The 20,282-nt window shown below is 46.1% G+C and overlaps 1 long non-coding RNA gene across 1 annotated transcript in view; it reads right to left on the bottom strand.

The window, feature by feature from the left end:
- LOC125535174 overlaps window positions 1-19,199 on the bottom strand; it is a 55,272-nt gene extending 36,073 nt beyond the window's left edge. Inside the window, exon 1 of the long non-coding RNA XR_007294594.1 lies at window positions 18,828-19,199. This is a non-coding gene — a long non-coding RNA (uncharacterized LOC125535174). The remainder of the gene's footprint in view (window positions 1-18,827) is intronic.
- Window positions 19,200-20,282: the final 1,083 nt, after the last annotated feature.

The following is a 20,282-nucleotide window of genomic DNA, read 5'->3' as shown; positions in this document are numbered from 1 at the left end:
GCACCTTTGGAAAGATGACAAAACCCTTAACAAAACATATGTAGAGCATCAGGGCATATCATGCACACATTAATCATGGCAAAAATGACAAAAGTGCTAAACGGAGTAGCAGATCTGACAATTAACTCAAGTAGCCCTCTTCTAACAGCATTTCGGGCATCAAGATGAACTCAAATGAAAAGGATGCAATGGAATGAAATGATGTATTCTCTGAGATGAACATTTTTATATGCTATATGCATGAATCGGAGCTACGGATGCAAAGTTACGGGGCCACGAACAGAGGCACTTGGATCTGCAAATTTCGGGAGTTAGAGAAAAAAACGACCTAGGGTTTCCAGATCTGGATCGGGCAAAACACTGTAGCGGCGGCGCGGGCACTGTTCACCGGAGACGGGCGGGGCGGCGTCCGGAGGGGGAGATGGCTGGGGCCGGCGATGGTGAAGGCGGTGGCGGCGGCTCGGGCCGGCCGCGGTGGTGGCGGCGACGACCGCGGTGGCGGCGGCGGCTCGGGCCGGCCGCGGTGGCCGGGCGGCGAAGGCGTGGCGGGGCGGTGTTGCTCGTCGCCGGTGTGGAGAGGCGGCGGCATGCGGCGGCTCGGGCGGCGGCCACCGGAGCGGGGCGGCGCGGCAGGGCGGCGAGAGGCGGAGCGGGGCGGCGCGGGAAGCGGGCCGCGGGGGCCAGCCGTGGGCTCCCGGGCCGCGCGGTGGGAGGCGGCGGCGGGTGCCACGTGGCTACGCGGGAGAGGACGGCGGCGGTGTCCGGCATGCGGACGGACGTGTCCGGTGCGTGGATATGATTTTTAGGGTTTCGGAGGTACGGGAAGATCCGAAAATCGGGGGGTGTTTAAATAGGCATAGAGGGAGCTAGGAGAGTCCAAATGAGGTGCGGTTTTCGGCCACGCGATCGTGATCGAACGCTCTAGATGATGGAGCAGAGTTTGGTGGGTTTTGGGCCAAATTGGAGGGGTGTTGGGATGCAACACACACGAGGCCTTTTCGGTCCCTCGGTTAACCGTTGGAGTAGCAAACGAAGTCCAAATGATACGAAACTTGACAGGCGGTCTACCGGTAGTAAACCAAGGCCGCTTGGCAAGTCTCGGTCCAATCCGTAAATGTTTAATCCCCACACACGAAAGAAAGCTAGAAATGACCACCGGAGGAGAATGAAGCGCCGGAATGCAAAACGGACAACGGGGAAAATGCTCGAATGCATGAGACGAACACGTATGCAAATGCAATGCACATGATGACATGATATGAGATGCATGACAATGACAACAACACATGGAGACAAAGACCCGAACCCGAGAATATAAATTAACTTAACGCCGGAAACGTCAAGAGTTGGAGTACAAATTGGGAAAGTTACATCCGGGGTGTTACACAAGAGCTTTGACAAGGTCGTCCGACGAGACGGGAGGCCGGTCGCGGTTGATGGTTACCACAACACTTTGCCGGCAAACAGGTCGTCAAGCGCCGCCATGCCACTATTGAGCGACAGCACGCAGCGACCGAAGGTAGGACGGACCTCAGGATCTCCGGCTCGGAGATCCGCATTGACCGGCGACATGATAGTGCGCTTGAGTACAGGGAGTACAGGAGGGGGATTTGGGGGAACTGGAGTAGGAATCGAGATTCCAGAGGTGGGGGAGGGGCGGGAGACTAGGGATGAAAAGGTAGCATGAATTTCGAGCACGCGCCAATATGCTCTCGGCGCGCAAGCGCACAATAACACCGGTGGCACCCACATGTCGGCCTAAGAGTCCTTATTCTTTCTTTTTTGGAGAGCCCGACCTTTTTTTCCAAGATATTTTGAGAGCCCGGCCTGAGAGTCATAATTGACCTGTTTGGCATTGCGTTACTACTCGGCCCATATTCAACGACACCTCACTGGCCCAAACAAGTGTACATCATCGAAAAGACACTGAGCTCAAATTATATAACTTGAAAAAAAGGAGATATACTCTGAACACTGGAGAATTGTGATGCCCTCATTTAGCCCACCAGTAGTTCGAGACAATAAACAGTTCGAAACAACGATATATACAACACTCAAACACTGACTAGTGACTACTACTGACATAAACATCAAGACATGATAGTTCATAAGAAGTCTTGCTACACCAGCAAAACGCACCCATCTACAACGCTCAGACTCTCGTGATCCAGACGAGAATGACATTCTAAACAGAAGCAACTATTACATATTAAGAGTGACATAGACGAGGATGACCAAATGATAAGGAATATGCATAACAAAAGAAAGAACTACCCATCCAGAACCAGCAGCAAAGACAACAAAGTCATTCAAAGAGATGATCCAACACCATCATAATTTGCAGCCCCGCTCCAGCGACCAGTGATCCGGAGACACCAGTACTCCACCCTTTCGATGCAACAACCCAATTACCTATCAACCTGAAGGCTTGAACCACATCACTGCCTATCGTAATTGAGACATCCAAGGATCAAAGTTAATCTGGATGCCTTTGTCATTCTCACCTTCTTTTGGCTGCAGGCTGTATCGTTGACAATCAGGGGAGTTTGCTCCTGAACTCCTTGGGCTCGCCGTGTAGACACAGTTTTCCATAGCAAACAGAGCCTATCTGCCATCAAGGTCCTTGCCAACGGTGATCTCCTGGTTAATCGGATAATTGAGTCCAAGAAACAGAGAATGTGAACCAAGGCTGTCTACCCGCCTCCAACTAAAAAATCCTAAAGGCCCCAAAAAGCTGGTATCCTGCTCATAGACATAACATCCACTGTCCGGATACACACATATTACACGGTGCTTGTATACAGTGGGGTTTTTGCAATATAACTTTTCCGGCTCATGTGTCCGAATGATCATCAGTCTTTTGCCGTCGTCTGATCGAGTGAGGAACCAGTTGTGCTTCCCTATTTTTGGCAAAGGTGGTGTGATTACAAAGGGCAGTAACTGTAGGGACACTGCATCATATCAAAAAGGACAGACATTGTTAATGTAAGATCAACATTGTTCAGAGTATGAGTAGGATAATGCAAGAAACATCATTGATATGTCCCTGTTGGAACTGGGAGGAAAATACAGGGAAATGTATACTGGGTTCAAAAATATCGAAGTGCCATGCATGGTTATACTCATGTTATCTCGCAATCGATTCTTCACAGGAAACTACCATGTCATGCATGTTATGTAATCATGTTCTGTCCTCACAAACAAATTCTTTAAGGGAACTAACAGACCATGCATTGTTATATACTCGTGTTCTGTGGGCAAATTTTTTGTGAGGATATTATTCTAGCCATTGATTGCTGAAGGGCAAGTATAGGTATGTACACATGGTAAGCATTGCAGGATTTCACTACTTCCAAATATAAAGTTCTCCATATGCACATTTACTTCCTTAATGTATGGTTAGATGAAACCAACAGTGTGGTGCATGTTTCTACAATCTTCTGCAAAACAAGGTCCGTCCAAATGACGTAGTAATCTAGATGACTTGGACCGCGATGGTAATACTCTATATAATCCAACGGAGGAAGGATAATCTCATGGGAGGTCTGGAAGTTCACGAGCACCAACTTTTTACCGTCTTCTCTGAAGGCAGCCATCTAGTGGGAGTTCATGCCAACCCAGTACATACCTGCCAAGAAGTTTCGGGCGATGGTGATCGGATCGATGTCGAGGGAAATGATGTACGGCGACCCACTACATACTTGCAAAGAAGTTTCGGCTAATGGAGATCGGATTGAAGTCGAGGGGCATCATGCACACCTCCGTATCATGGTGAGCCAATCTCGCAAAACCAGATAGCAGCAAGCAGGGTGTCTTCAAAAGCTTAGGCCTCGCTTTGACGATGGCCGTGTGCATGTCCCTCGAGCATGCAGCCAGCCGCAGGGCGCTCAACATATCCATACATGAACAACAGAGGTCGAGGATGTCACTGGGGAGATTGCTCCAATCGCGGCTCATATGGATGCTGCGCGGTTCGCGTTCGGCCATGGTGGAGTTTGGAAGGGGGCTTGATTTACGGGGGAGAAGGATGTCAGTGCTGGAGCGGCTAGCGAGGGAATAGTGGTACTGGGGGGAGGCGAGTGAGGCAACGGTACACGGGGGCACAGTGAGATGGAGACGGATACGAAGACGGAGAAGGAGATGGAGATGGAGTGGTGCTATGGGAGCGGAGAGGGAGACGAGGCGAGGCGCCAATGTGCTGTACATCGGCGGTGACAGACTGCACAGTGCACAGGGTGAGGCTGACTTTGGTAACCCGAACACACCGCCTGGACTAGTGTCAGGCGCAGGGTGTTGTCACTTCACTGTGAGGACCGGATGAATAGTATTTTGACCATCAAGTGTACCACAGTTGTACTACTACTACTACTACTACTACTACTACTACTACTACTACTACTACTACTACTACTACTACTACTACTAGTAGTAGTAGTAGTTGTAGTAGGAACATGAGTACTCCAGTATTCTATAGCGGAAATAGGTCTCCCTTGCTAGCATGCCTGTTCACTTCATCGTTCAGGTATCATCCATATTGCGAGCAGAACCAAATTCTCGTGCATGCCCAATCAAGGCCCTTCCGTGATGCATGCAGTGGTCGTTCTGGTGCATCAAGGGCGGCATGCAGATCATTCCACACTTGAGAAGAGGAAAAATGGAAAGGTAGAACACGGCAACAGAGGAAGAGAACACTGGCTAACGAGGCTGGGAGGGGATCGAGCAGGAAGTTAATGCTCCACGCCTAAAGGTTTTGGGAAAACCCGATTTTCATAAGGTGACTTATACTCACCTAAACGGAGGGAGTATTCCTTAACCAGAGAATGTTGTGTCTCCCACTCACGCGCTCAAAAAAAACTATGACACATTTTTTTATCTGTTTGCATAGGTCCCACCTATCAGGAAGGATGGGCACGTACACGAACAGGTAGGACTCATTAATCTACCTGCATAGCCTTTTTGTTTAGTCTACCTAGTCGTCTAATGAACCGCCTGCACGCCACTTCTCCCATTTACTTCTCCATCGGGAACCGATTCTCCTCGGCTTCTTCACCTCCCCTTCGTCTTCATTTGCATCCAAACCCCACTGCGTTCACATTGTTTTAACCTCTTTAAATAATCATCTACTACTTCAGTTAGACTAGCCATCTAATCCTAATCCTTCAAACCTCTTTAAATAATCATCTACTACTTCAGTTAGACTAGCCATCTAATCCTATCACTGCCTTGCCCTGCCTTTCCTTCGCTGACAGGTGGGACCCACGCTTATGGGTCCCACATGTCAGTGACAGAATGGTAGGATTGTTCGCGTCAGGGGATCCTCATCCCCCGATGTTCCCCTCATCCCTCTCGGCCCCACCGCTCATTAGCCTTTGTGTGCATGACATGCGGGCCAGCTGAATTGCGGCAACCATCAACTTTCTACCACAGACACACCCGATTGGACGCGGTTTGCCTGCTCCGCTGCTGTGCTCCGATCCGTACTCCCGCACCATCGAATTTTCATCCAGCGGCTGTGACACATTTCGTCCCTGGCATCAATCCTCAGCTGGAGTACTTATGTACTACTGGTAGTACCCGCTGGTGTGGCCATCTACGCCTTGTAGCGCCCCGACGCCCAGCTGTGGCACCCTTGCCACGGCCATGCCACCACCCGCCGGTTCATCTCGAACGAGTGAGTCGCGAACCACGCCACCACCATGAGAATGACATGTGGGCTAGCCGCATTTAAGGTCCGCATGTCATTGACTCATAGGCCGGGCACTAAGCCACTAAAGTTCAGTCCCGTGGGCCCCGAGAGGGAAATGTAACTCCCGCGACAGGCCTTGTGGTGCTCCCGCAGTACGAGCTCGTGCCAAAACTGGAATTTGTTTCTTACTACTACCAACCAGTACTAGTAAGGTACACATGCATTGCGCGCATGAGATTTTGGTGGTTTGTGCATTATGCTTCTACATGTGGAGCTTTCTGGATTCTAACATGTGGCAAAATCTGGTGGAATGTAAGGTTAGGCAAGTTTGATTAACTTAGGTGAGTGTTTGGTTCAAGCCACACCTTAGGCAAGCCACACTAAGGCCCCACATGACATACACACAAAAAATGTGGCAAGATTCCCTTAGGCTTGCCAACTTGTGGCTCTCATTTTGAAGAACTAATAACTTTGCCTAAGCTTAGTTGTGGCAAAGTTAGTCATGAATTAAGTTCAACCATGGACTCTTCTAGATTATACATGTGGCAGAATCTGGTGGATGATATCCAACAGCCAGTAGTGCTTGGATTTGCCATCTTTGTACCGTCGGATTGGCTTCATCCAACAACCAACTTTCAAAGTTTTTCACACACTATATAGGGGGTATAGATATAGATGTGCCGGTCCATTGCAATGGATCCAAAGTATATCTATTTAGTGGAGTGCACTCTAAACACATTATCTATTCATTTTTCTCTAACCTTCCGTAGCCATTCAACCAAGCCACATAAGCTTCATGGGTGCCCCCCACATCATATTATTCATACTACGTTGATTGAAAAAAAGATAAATCACCCAAAACAAGATCTTCCTGTTTTTTGTAACTACGATGCTGTGCCGTGCACGTACCTACTAGTTGTATAGTGGTAGTACTAGTAATATAGTATTAGGAGTACAAACTTGGTACTAGTAGGAGTAGTACTAGTACGGAATGCTCCTACTCTATCAACGAGCCCCGTCTGACACCAAATTTCTTGGCTTCCGTGCTACAACTAGATCTTCCCCTTATTTCTGTTTTCCAACCCGGCGGCGGGCGGGGTGTCGGTTTGCTCAACACCGGTCCCACATGAAAGTGAAAATGCTAGGCAACATGCCTTCCCTAAGCTATGTGTCGTGCCAGACGGGCCGTGTTGTACGCCCGATTCTCGGGCGTGTGGGGGTGTGACGCGAACGCGACATGCCTTTTCCTTTTAGCAGCAATGCGCCCGTGCATTGTGACGGATCCAAAGTAGCAGAATAGTAGTATTTGTTAACAAACTTGAAAGAAATCACTATTGTTTTGATATACTCCTAATATATTACTCCCTCCGTACCTAAATATTTGTCTTTTTTGAGATTTCAAATGGACTATCACATATGGACCTCCTCCCATTACTTCCCCCATGCATTAATTGAAGGAGGATGCATTGGCTGTTCAACATATCGGGAACCGCTACTCCCTCCCTCGTCTGCATTAAAGCCGTATCGGGAACTGCGCCGCCCGCTGTCAAATCGAATACTCGCTCCGTCTAGGTGAGTATTAAGTCATCTTACAAAAACCAAATAGTAAACACATAGGCGTGGTGCATTAACTCTCACGTTGTTTCTTATTTTTTGACATAAATAGAGGAATCAACCAAGAAGAGATGTGGGGCTTGTATGCTTTTAATGACTTGAGACTATCAAACATGACATGCAGTGGTTAGTTCGTTGCACAAGAACAAATACAACCCACGTCAGCACACACGCATCTTATATAGCATCACATCCAATGGCTATAAAAGATGAATGAGACCAAATTATATCTCATCTAGATGAGTTCTAGCAAAACTGTATTAATAATACTTAGTACTCCTGTGCCATGTATCATATATTAGTATCATGTAGTACTTTATTTATTTATGAGGTATCCAGATGGCACTGCACCGCCAAGAAAAGAGGGTAACATCAAAATTATGGACTACTTTTTTGAGTATGTTGGTAAAGTCCGGTCACAGTCATTTGTTGAAATCTCTGAAAAGACAAATACTCCCTCTGTCCGAAAATACTTGTCATCAAAGTGGATAAAAGGAAATGTATCTAGACGTATTTTAGTTTTAGATACATCTCTTTTTATCCATTTCGATGAAAAATATTTTCAGACGAAGGGAGTAGAAAACAGAGTTGGTGATGATGGTGTGCGTGCCATCCTGCAATATCGGCCGTCGGATTTATATCTAACGGATAGGAAAGAAACTATGGCAATTTTGCAAAAAAATACCCACACGTCTCTCCACGTTCGCAAATAAGGCCTTCTCTCGTTCAACCTTTTCTCTCACAAGATAAACTACTCATACAAATGCATCTTGAGGTGTCCATAGAATCGAAGAGAGGGATGATGATGTGTGTGTGTGCGCGCGCGATCGATAAAGAGTGCCATCGAATTTGTGTGTGCCCACGTCAAAGATATAGAGTGGCTGGCCTACTGGAACGTGAGATGGGGCATGTGCAGTTTGTCTCTGTGGCATGGATACCTACCTGCAGCGCTCGACTATCGGTGTGTGGTGGGGGAAGAGGGAGACCCAATTAACTATAGAGGTACAATGGCTGGTATACGTGTGGAGGAGGAGAGAGGCCTACCTCATGTATTAAGGGGATCGATCTGCCTCATGTATTAAGGGAGATCGATCGGCATCCATGCATATGTGCAGGAGAGGAATAAGGTTGGGAGGGAGACAGAGCTATAGTGTTGGAGGGGGTGGTAGTGGAGTTGCTTCTAACAAATGGTGGGATAGGCTTGCTAGACAAACGGAGGGCACGCCCGCAATATCAATAAGAGAGGAGATGGATTCTTGTTGTCTGTGCATGTGCGTGTGAGAGACGGGTCAGGAGGCATGCACGAATGATGAGGGGGGACGATGTGGCTGTGGTAAGCAGACGTAACTACATAGGAAGATCAATCGCCCTTTGTTAGAGAAAAGAGAGACATAACTTGTGAGGTACGTCGATCGAGGGGGGGGGGGTAGTTAAAGTCGATCTAGGTATATGTTGGGAGATCGATCGGTATACATGCATGTGTGTGTTAGAAGCAAATGTGGCACGAGGAGAAGGATAGAGAGAGAGGGATGCATGTAGGAGGTGGTACGAGAGGAATACTATATCGAGGGGGGAGGAGTGTGCGAGTACGAGAACGATGAAAAGAGTGGTGGGAGTGAGGCATGGACGGTGACAAGAGAAGAGGGGAAGCTTGTGTTTGTGCTAGGCACACTTGGCTAGAGAGGCATATCGATCGATGTGTGCCGTAAAGAAGGAGCTGGGGGGCCTACACACACCGTGGGTGAATGACCTAAAGTGAAAAGACGAATTTGCGCGATGGAGCTAGAGAATGATGAGGGAGGGTGAGAGGGATGCGGGGGTGTGCATGCACAAGAGAAAGTTAGCGCTAGCTACAAAGATAAGAGGGTTGTGTGGGTGTAAAAGACGAATAGAGATCATATATACTTCATTACAAAAAGCGAATTCGGATATTTGAAGAATTTATCATAGTGTTTCAAACCGACGCATGTGTGAATATATATAACGGTGATACACATGGTGTGGTTATGAACATGTTATACTACATTTAATATATTTTATCTCTACTCTTATAAAAAAACAGAGTTGTTAATGATGGTGTGCCTGCCATCCTACATTATAGGCCGTCCGATTTATATCTGGCAGATAGCAAGGACACTATGATGGTTGAAGTTGGCAACAATCATGATTGTAGATTCTTATTGAAACAGAGAAACGAATTCAAATTTAGTTCGAATTGCAGCGGTAGTATAGACATTTGGAATGCACTCAAATGTTGGTATGAGTAGGTTACATGCATTATACAGCAAGCGACATTTTTTAATCGGACATAACATGGATTCATACTCCCTCCTTCCATCTATATAGGGCGTAATGAGATTTTTAAGACCGCCTTTGACTATTGACAAGATTAATAGTACATGACATGCACAATGTGAAAATTATATCATTGAAAGAACCTTTTACAGACGAATTTAACGGTGTGCTTTGTGTAAGTTGCATGTCATATATCATTGCTCTAATATTTGGTCAAAGTTAGCATCGAAAAACGTATTAGGCCCTATATAGATGGAAGGAGGGAGTAGCTTTGAATAGCATTTGTATAGTAAAACGAGGCAAGACTCTCTCTTTGTGTGGTGTGAATAGTTTTATTTTTTTCGTTTTCTTTTTGGTTGAGGGAAGTGCGAATTGATTTGGTACGTACAAGCACAATATTACTACACGTTAGGCTTGTCCCTAAAATTCAACCCGCGTCTTGTTATATCCTGAAAATTCAGATATCGTGCTCCCAAAACTGGCGCCTTCACAACCCGCGCCTTGCTATCCCGAAATTACAACACGCGCGAAAACTCCCTCCAGCTGCCAAATCTCGACACGCGAAATCCCCCTTCTAACCCTGAGCCGAAAGGGCCGCTAGTTCAAATCGGTGGGGGGTACTTTTGTAACACACCCTACATTTTGGACAAGCGCGTCCCTAATTCATGCTTCACCCCCACCCATCGCCCCCTTTTCGCCATTCGAAATCCCAGGCCACCATAACCTCTCCGCTCCAGCCGCGAAACCCCACCCTCCTCCGTCCGCCACGTCACCGCTGCCCAGCCAGAGCCTCTTCCCCGACGACGTCGTCCACCGCAACAGCTCGACGTCCCTCGTCCACCTCCCCGGATGAGGATCCGTCGTCCATCTCGCCGTCCCGCCGGTTCAGCCGCCCCGTCCTATACCTCCAAGGAGCTGCTCCGACGATCGCCTCGTCTATCGCGGCTGCTCCATCCCCACAGAGCCGCCTTAACCTGCTCCACCGGAACCGCAGCATCCTCACCGACTCCTCGGACGAAGCCAAGGCCTACTCGGCGCCACCAAAAAGGTTGTACACTCATCGCATTGCACCTTCTCCTTAACTCGACCTCCCGGCGCCGACAGTGCTCCATCCCGCACCGCCATGGAGCGGCTACCTTGAAGCCGGCGCCGCGGGCGACATCTCCACGGCGGCTCTCCCCCAGTGCGAGGCCCCTTCGGCGGCAGCGTCCATACCAGCCGAATCTGCTGCTGCTGCTCCGGCTCTCGCACGCTCGCGCTGCTGCTGCTCCGGCTCTCGCTCGATCGCTCGCTCGCCCAGCTGCTGCTGCTGCTGCTCTCCCCCTCGCTCCTGTTGCTGCTCTGCTCCGATTAAGCCACATTTCAGTCGACTGAATCGACTTTTGGGTCAGTCGATTTTCAGGGGTTGGGGGGGGGGGTGTTGGAAATATGCCCTAGAGGCAATAATAAATTGGTTATTATTATATTTCCTTGTTCATGATAATCGTTTATTATCCATGCTATAATTGTATTGATAGGAAACTCAGATACATGTGTGGATACATAGACAACACAATGTCCCTAGTAAGCCTCTAGTTGACTAGCTCGTTGATCAATAGATGGTTACGGTTTCCTAACCATGGACATTGAATGTCGTTGATAACGGGATCACATCATTAGGAGAATGATGTGATGGACAAGACCTAATCCTAAGCATAGCACTAGATTGTGTAGTTCATATGCTATAGCTTTTCTAATGTCAAGTATCATTTCCTTAGACCATGAGATTGTGCAACTCCCGGATACCGTAGGAATGCTTTGGGTGTATCAAATGTCACAACGTAACTGGGTGACTATAAAGGTGCATTACAGGTATCTCCGAAAGTGTCTGTTGGGTTGGCACGAATCGAGACTGGGATTTGTCACTCCGTGTAAGCGGAGAGGTATCTCTGGGCCCACTCGGTAGGACATCATCATATGCGCAATGTGACCAAGGAGTTGATCACGGGATGATGTGTTACAGAACGAGTAAAGAGACTTGCTGGTAACGAGATTGAACTAGGTATTGGATACCGACGATCGAATCTCGGGCAAGTAACATACCGATAGACAAAGGGAATTGTATACGGGATTGATTACGTCCTTGACATCGTGGTTCATCCGATGAGATCATCGTGGAACATGTGGGAGCCATCATGGGTATCCAGATCCCGCTGTTGGTTATTGACCGGAGAACGTCTCGGTCATGTCTGCATGTCTCCCGAACCCGTAGGGTCTACACACTTAAGGTTCGGTGACGCTAGGGTTGTAGAGATATTAGTATGCGGTAACCCGAATGTTGTTCGGAGTCCCGGATGAGATCCCGGACGTCACGAGGAGTTCCGGAATGGTCCGAGGTAAAGAATTATATATAGGAAGTGCTATTTCGGCCATCGGGACAAGTTTCGGTGTCATCGGTATTGTACCGGGACCACCGGAAGGGTCCCGGGGGCCCACCGGGTGGGGCCACCTGCCCCGGGGGGCCACATGGGCTGTAGGGGGTGTGCCTTGGCCTATATGGGCCAAGGGCACCAGCCCCAAGAGGCCCATGCGCCAAGAGATGGGAAAAGAGGAGAGTCCTAAAAGGGGAAGGCACCTCCGAGGTGCCTTGGGGAGGATGGACTCCTCCCCACCCTTGGCCGCACCCTTCCTTGGAGGAAGGGGCAAGGGCTGCGCCTCCCCCTCTCCCTTGGCCCTATATATAGTGAGGAAAAAGGAGGAGCAAACCAATCTAAGGCCTGGCGCCTCCCTCTCCCTCCCGTGACACATCTACCTCCTCCCGCAGCGCTTAGCGAAGCCCTGTTGGAATCCCGCTACTTCCACCACGCCGTCGTGCTGCTGGATCTCCATCAACCTCTCCCTCCTCCTTGCTGGATCAAGGCATGGGAGACGTCTCCCTTCCGTACGTGTGTTGAACGCGGAGGTGCCGTCCGTTCGGCGCTAGGATCATCGGTGATTTGAATCACGACGAGTACGACTCCATCAACCCCGTTCACTTGAACGCTTCCGCTTAGCGATCTACAAGGGTATGTAGATGCACTCTCCTTCCCCTCGTTGCTAGTCTCTCCATAGATTGATCTTGGTGATGCGTAGAAAATTTTGAATTTCTGCTACGTTCCCCAACAGGGGGGGGGGCTCGCCGGAGTTAAAGAAGAACCACCCGCAGCGGGGACGGGGGCTCGCCGGAGAGGTACCCCACTATCTATCTTAGGGTTCAGGGTGGGGGCGGGGGACCTAGAGGGCTGGCCGGGGCGGCGGTGGCGAGTTGTTTCGGGGCGGTGAGGCGGCGTTGGGGCCGGCGGTTCGGCCGGTGGTGCCTGGCGGCTCAGGGGGTGCAGGTTGAGGATGAACTGCAGGCCCTCCCTAAAATACATGTCAAGTGCCTCTTTGCTACCATTGCGTTCAGTTTCGACAGTAGCATTCATATTCCACAGTAAATTTCAGTTTTGACAGTTAAGTTCATAGTCAACAGTTTTTACCTCATCTGTTGTAGTCAGGTGGTTTTTGGCGATGTTAATTTTACATCCATTTTACATCATCTATTGGAGATGCTATTAGAATCCCACTTGAGATTGACGATATCTGTCTTGTGCTGCTTCAGCCTTGACGTCTTACGGCTCACCGGAGCTGCTCCAACGACAGAACGATCCATCACAACAGAGCAGTGCCCTGGACGCCGTCTACAGATTCCTCAGATCTTCCTCCACACCTCCGACAACCACCTCTGCCTCAACTGCTTCAGCGACCAACCCAATGATGCTGAGGTCGACACGACTACGGCAAAGAGGTTGTACACTTGTTGCATCACTTATTACTATACATTCACGTTGATCCATTAGGGCTATTTTGGTTCAATGGAAAAACGTCGATCCACTGGTTGTTACCATCACTCTAAATTTCTGCATGCTCTCCTTACATAATATCACCATATTTTTTTCGTATGCATGCCAGATATTGTACACAGTCATGCTGAACATGTAGAGAAAAAGAGAAGAGTTTTGCGCGGCAATACAATGTCGTGCAGACATCGCTCCATGGTGGGTTCAATGGCAAACCCTCCCCACCCTCTCGAGATTGTAATCCAGAGGAAGATATCTGTTCTGAGGCGGATTCAGACGCCACTGACCAGTCCTATTTACCCCCCAAGGTGTTTGCTCTACCTTGGCATGATGATGTTAGTCATATCATGCATATGTTGCCTTGCAGTGCCTACTTTTGACATCATATATGTCATCTGCTTAGTTTAGACATGTTCTGTAATGCCACCTGTTTAGTTTCTATATCATATATGGGAATTATGCAGTCTCATGTCTTTTAGCCAGCCATAATATATGTGAAATGTGCAATGCCATCCTGTTTAACTAGGCATCATATATTTGAATGATATCTTGCCCATCCTTTTCTTCATTACATTTCCATTTGTTGACAATGTTTGTACATTAAACTACTCTTCCTGTGAATCATCCATTTGGGTGGGAGATGGAAAAATCTGAAGTGAAAACAAGGCCTTCAGAGAAGACAGTGCTACCTGTCGAAGCAAATCTCTTGTTGGGTCCCGATAGCTCCTTAGAGATGGATTCAGAGACAGATGACCAGTCCTATTCCCCCACTGAGGTGTATGCTCTAACTTGCATGGTTATACCTCTCATATCATGGATACGGTGTCTTGCATTGCATAGTTTAGACATCATATACACAATATTCAACACCATGTTCTTAGTTCAGACATCATATCGAATGCCCTCTGCTTAACATATAAATCACATATGTGAATTAAATGATGCGATCCTGATTACTTAGATAACATGTAGGTGAATTATGTCATGCGATCTTGTTTAGTTATTCATCATATCTTTGAATTATGCTGTGCTATGCTATCCAGTTTAGATAGACATCATATATGTGAAATTATGTCATGCTATCCATTTTAGTTAAACAATATACATGTCAACTATTTCATGCCCTCTTTTTTCCACACTATCTATTGCATCTGTCTCTCATACAATGTCTGTACATTCAACTATGTTTCTTGTTTATCAGCCATTTGAATTGGAGCGGGTGATGCCAGTATCTAGCGGACTAAAAAAGGGTCTTCAAATAAAGCAGTGCTACCTCTTGGTGGAGATAGCACCCCGATTGTACATGCACAAGAACCAGCCCTACCACACATAACCCAAACTCTCGCAGATTGTACCCCTACTGCGATGGACAGAGAACCAGCTTCACCCAATTAACCCCAACCCCAGCCGATAGTAACCCAGTTCCTGTTGACACAGCACCATCTCCACCACAGAGCTCCCCAACAAGAGCAGTTAGTAAGGCAGCTCCAGTGCCCAAAGGGCCAGTACTATCACGGCGAACCCCAACTCCACCAGTTAGTACGCCTATTCCTGTGGAGGAAGCACAAGCAGCTAGTCGTAGTTTAGCATCTATCGCATTTGATGTTGTTAAATCATATGTGCGTATCTTCCCATCTTGGAAATATTATACTGAAGATGAAGGAAAATGCCAGTTGCAGGTGTTTGTCCAGGAGTTATGTGTAAGTAATGTTATTCATGGCAATTACTTTGCTTCGTCCCATACATCCTACCTCCATGATGGTTATAATACATCAATTTTTCCCATTTTTCTCTATAGAGAAGGACCGATTTGGAAACTCAGGATGAGGTAACCTGTGCTAATACCTCTGCTATCTTCAAGAATGCTTGGTAGCAGTATCGGAATTACCTGAAGAAAACGTACTTCACCGGCAAGGAAACTCATCAAATTCCCTTACGTTCTCCCGAGACACATTTACTAGACGATGACTGGGAACACCTTGTTCTGTACTGGTCCTGAACCAAGAATGTGGTAAGGTCTATGAGCTCATTTTCTATTTTAAGTATTATATTATTGCGTCTTACTGTACTCTGTTCATGTAGAACAAGTGCCTAAACTTGAAGAACAACGGTTCTAATTTAAGATTCCATTGCTATCATAGTTCAAAAAAGCGCTAGGCGTTAATTGTGCGTTTTTCCACCGCCTTGTGCTTTACTGACCAAAGCGCATGCTTATGCGCAGTTATGCAAGATTATGCGTAGTTATGCGCAATGCGTTTTGCCAACGCCTAGAGCCTAGGCGCGCTTAAGCGCGCCTTTTTTAACTATGATTGCTTTGCTCTTGTATCACTGTATTTACTCATACAAACTTATTTTTAAATTGAAGGATCCAATCGAAACTCCAATGGCACAACAGGTATGTTCACGCATGTTTCTTTAACAGGTTTGCTCTTATCAATAGCTCTGTTGATTTCAATTTCAATTGTGTATACAGTTGACTTTCATATCATGCACATTACTAGCATCACAACAAAGCCAATAATGTTGTTGTACATGTAGACCCGTGGCACCCATCTGAAATCTTGTTGTGGCGTGTAGTTTCCCACGCTTTGTATTCTTTCACTGCTGCTTTGTCTTGAACTGACATGATTTGAACCGTGTCTCTATTTTGATTTGGCAAGACAATGCAGTGACCATAGGACATAGATATATGTTTGTTTGATGCTTTTATTATGTACTAGCACTTGGCAATATAAGACTTGGTAGTTTAATCCTGTCCACCTTACTAATGAACTGGTTCACCGAAATGAGTTTCATATACTAGTACATGCTAAACTTGTTATGTGTCTGCTTGTTTCTTCTTTTAGAATGCTGACAAAATATTGGGGAAGAGTGCCTTATTAAGCAATGGTAAAGGAAGTAATGCAGATAAGGTTCAGGATAGTGACACATCCTTGTTGGTCTCCAACAAAGCTGATAAAACAGCTAAGGAAGACTATCTTGAAGACAGTGAGACAACCCCAAAGTCCTGTCTTGGTTTAGTGTTCGAGTTACTGGCCACTACCGCTTGGACAAGCTATTCAAACTCACTGTCTGAATCAGTTCGGTTTTCTTGAGTCTCAACTACAAGCTGAAAGACATCGATCAGCTGTGCTGCGACAAGAAGTGGAAGGACTGTGGAAGTCCCTGGAGCATTCAGGTGCATACTTTCTGGTGCAACAGCAAGCGTTGGAGGATTTTAGCGCCAAACAGGACAAAGCTAATCAGCTTGCTAAGCTTATTGCCAGCATGATGGATACCCAGGATAACGTTTCTTGAGCTCTTCTGAAGTTTTTTCAGTTATGCTCTTGTTTTGCTACCACGTTTATTTGCACTGGTGGCCAATTTTGACGGCCAGTGTATGTAATGTGCTGCTTTGTTCCCTATATTTGCACTGGTGGCGAACTTTGATGCCCAATGGATGTAATATGTGTAATAGCGGTAATAGGCTAGCGTTAATTGCTTGCTTATTTATTTCCTTATTGTCTTGTTTAGTTGTTTTCTTGTAGTCACTGCAGTTCTTTTTCTGTTTTTTTCTAGTGGCCACAATAGCCTATTTTTGGTAACTAGGCCAAAATAATCATGGCAACACACGGACTGTTGTAACCATGGGACTCCTGCAGGCCGTATGATCCATGGGCCTTCGTCCGACCGTAGGATCCATCGGCCTTCTATACGGGCCTTAGGGTCCATGGGCCTTCTACGGGCCGTAGGGTCCATGGGCCTTCTTCGGGCCGTACTATCCATGGGCCTCATACGGGCCGTAGGATCCATGGGCCTTCTAACAGGCGTATCATCATTTTGCCAATCATGGGCCGTACTATTCGTGGACCATAACGGGCCGTTAATAGGCCGTATTTGATAACTCTATGAAAACAGCGCAACGAGTTTTTTCACATGAAAACGGCCCAACGTATTAACGGTCCGCAAACGGGCCGACTGTAATGATGGCCTGAATTTGGCCCACAAGCAGAAAATGACAGTAATGGGCCGTATGTAACCGAATGCTGCAAATGAGCCCAAGAATCAATGGGCCCTGAGAAGGCTGAAAGATAACTTGGGCTGGAAACGGCCTAATGGAATAACGGGCCGTTAATGGGTATAAAGTGATACACTGTTCATTACAGGCCAGTTTCACCACAGGCCGTTAATGGGCCAAGTGTTATAAAGGTCCTCATATGGGCCGAAAGAAGTCATGGGCCACACATGGGCCGGAAGTTAAAACATGCTGAATCATATTGGACGGCCCAGATGACGCTACTGGGCCTAATTCGGATAGGGCGTAACGGGCCCTGGGTTAGCGGGCTGTAAATGGGCTATATGCGAATAGGTCGTTAACAGACTTTCCATGGGCCGGCCCGCCACCTTTTGACCAAGTCAAACGGGCCGGCCTTTTCACATGAATGGGCCTCTGTTGGGCCGTGCCACGTGTCGCCGTATCATAGGCGCCTTCGGTCCAATGAGCGGATGACATCTGTCCCAACGATGAGCCGACACGTGTTTCCTCCAGCCAATGATGATTTTACACGTGGAAAATGCCCATTGGTCGGGGCTGTTAACGGGTTATCGGATCCAAAACCCGATGCGATAGCTTAACGTCGTTCCGTTACGGTGGATGCCACATGTCGGTCACCCTTGACGAAAGCACTTCTGTGACGCGCGATTAATCATCATGGAAGTGGACACTTCCGTGATGATAATTTTGGTAATGTCATGGAACACTTCTATGACAACACAGGTATGACTATCTTGATTCTGTCATAAATTTGTCATGGATGTACATGCATGACAAAAAACGCGACGTACTGTGACAAACACGTATCATCATGGAAGTGTATTGTTTTTGTAGTGTATGGATCTTTCATGTTACTCTACCTGGAAAGGGTATGAACAAACGCACCACAAACGCAAGAAAAGCAGTCCACAATCCATATTCACTCATAAATTAGGAATCGACACGATAGTATAAGTAGGCCAAAAGTAAGTGTTCTTGTCTCAAAAAGAATAAACATCCAGTAGATATAGCAAGGAAAGGGGAAAAGGTATCATCAGATAATTCTTTGGGACAAATAGCAGAATCTTACTTGATTCATGAAATTACACTGCTAGGTGTTTGCAGAAGAAATAATGTCACAAGGAAAGATTTGTGTATGCATGTGCCTTTAGCAAGCAATAGCAAGAGGCAAAAGAATAATAATCAATAAATGCTCAAATAATAATCGTTGAGGGGGGGGGGTTACACTGTACTTCAGAATAATCCATTCATTTTATGATAAAATCAAATATGCAGCAAAATAAAAAATTCTACAAGGTGAGTAGTAGTAGATGAGTTTTCGAAGAATGGATCACTTCCCTACCACAAGGACTGCCGAAAAACAGTGCTAAAATATTATAAAGCATTTCATTAAGCATTCCTGTTCAGGTCCTAGGTATTGTAAAATCCCTTCTTGCCATGTATGTATTCCTATACACATACAGCCTAAAATGCGGTAGTTAACAAAACTCAAGACACTATAAAAATATATTTAAAAAAACTTCATCAGAATAGTCTCGGTATTCAATTGCTATCTTCTGATGACATCTGGGTCATTGTATGTTGAAATCGCAAACTGACAATAATTACACCATATGTCCACTGAATAAGTAACTGCAAGAACTACCCGTTCATACATCTCCATCTGTCCATATTCACAAGGATTTCGCTGTCATAAGTGTAGAGTATTTACTATTTACAGTGATTAGGCACACACATACACACACACACACCCTAAAATCAGACACAAGGATCAACAAAAACACCTTATCTTCTTTTACTTCCATCACATTCCATTTCTTTTAACAAAAGCTAGCGAGTTCTTGCAGTTCCAATAACAAGCAGGTAGCTGAAATTCACATCAAACTAATGTTCCAACTATACAAATAAACAACTAATAATGAAAAAATGGAGATGCATATGCTTGTTCAAATAAAAAAAGTCACATAAACTAATTTTCCTAATAAAACCTCCTTGGATAGCTTATTCTAATTAAAATGTTTAATATCAAGTGAGCAACATGTTCCAGAATAATGATAATTAAATGAAAGCAATTGGCTAGTTAATAATCCCTCCATAAAGAAATATAAGAGCATTTAGATCACTACTTTAGTATTCTAAACGCTCCTATATTTCCTTACAGAGGATGTACATACACTTATAGGAAGGTAAGTGTGCATATACAGGACAAAAGAAGAAAATGTTCAACGTCAGGGCTATGAGATTAACATACCAGCTCTATCAACTATTATTTCTAATTCAGTAAATTTGGTACAAAGCTTTTATAAAGCAGCCCTTAGGACCTCAAGGTTAATTATCCCTCTATTTATCACTATACTGGGAGTCAAATTCTCTAAAGCCCATTGTCTCTTCCTCTGAGAAGTTTCTGAAAAATGTAACTATAACAGAAGAAATGAGAAGATGTGTTATGTACTGCAGACTGTACTACCAAGCAAGCAAAGAAAACAGAGTTTGAAATTCAGATCATTTCAGTACCTTATTCAGCATGCATAATAAACCTTATTCAGCTTGGTACTCACCAATGCATTGATTTTGAAAGAGCAAACGTTTCCTGCATCGAACTTGAATTTCTCTAAGATGTGATTGGGAACACTTGCTAGTGTCCAACATAGCCTATGTCAAGTCTACACAAGACACCTAGCCAGACATCAAACTTGAATTAGCAGAATCAGCCTTTTCTCGTCTGATGGGCTGTAGTTTATTCAGTTTTTTTATTTATTTCAAAATGACATCGCTCAGTACAAATTTACGTAGGCAC

Source organism: Triticum urartu, chromosome 1 (genome assembly GCF_003073215.2).
Source record: "Triticum urartu cultivar G1812 chromosome 1, Tu2.1, whole genome shotgun sequence".
NCBI lineage: Eukaryota > Viridiplantae > Streptophyta > Magnoliopsida > Poales > Poaceae > Triticum > Triticum urartu.
Note: the sequence above shows the minus strand (reverse complement) of the source record. Positions and strands in the feature narration are given on the sequence as shown.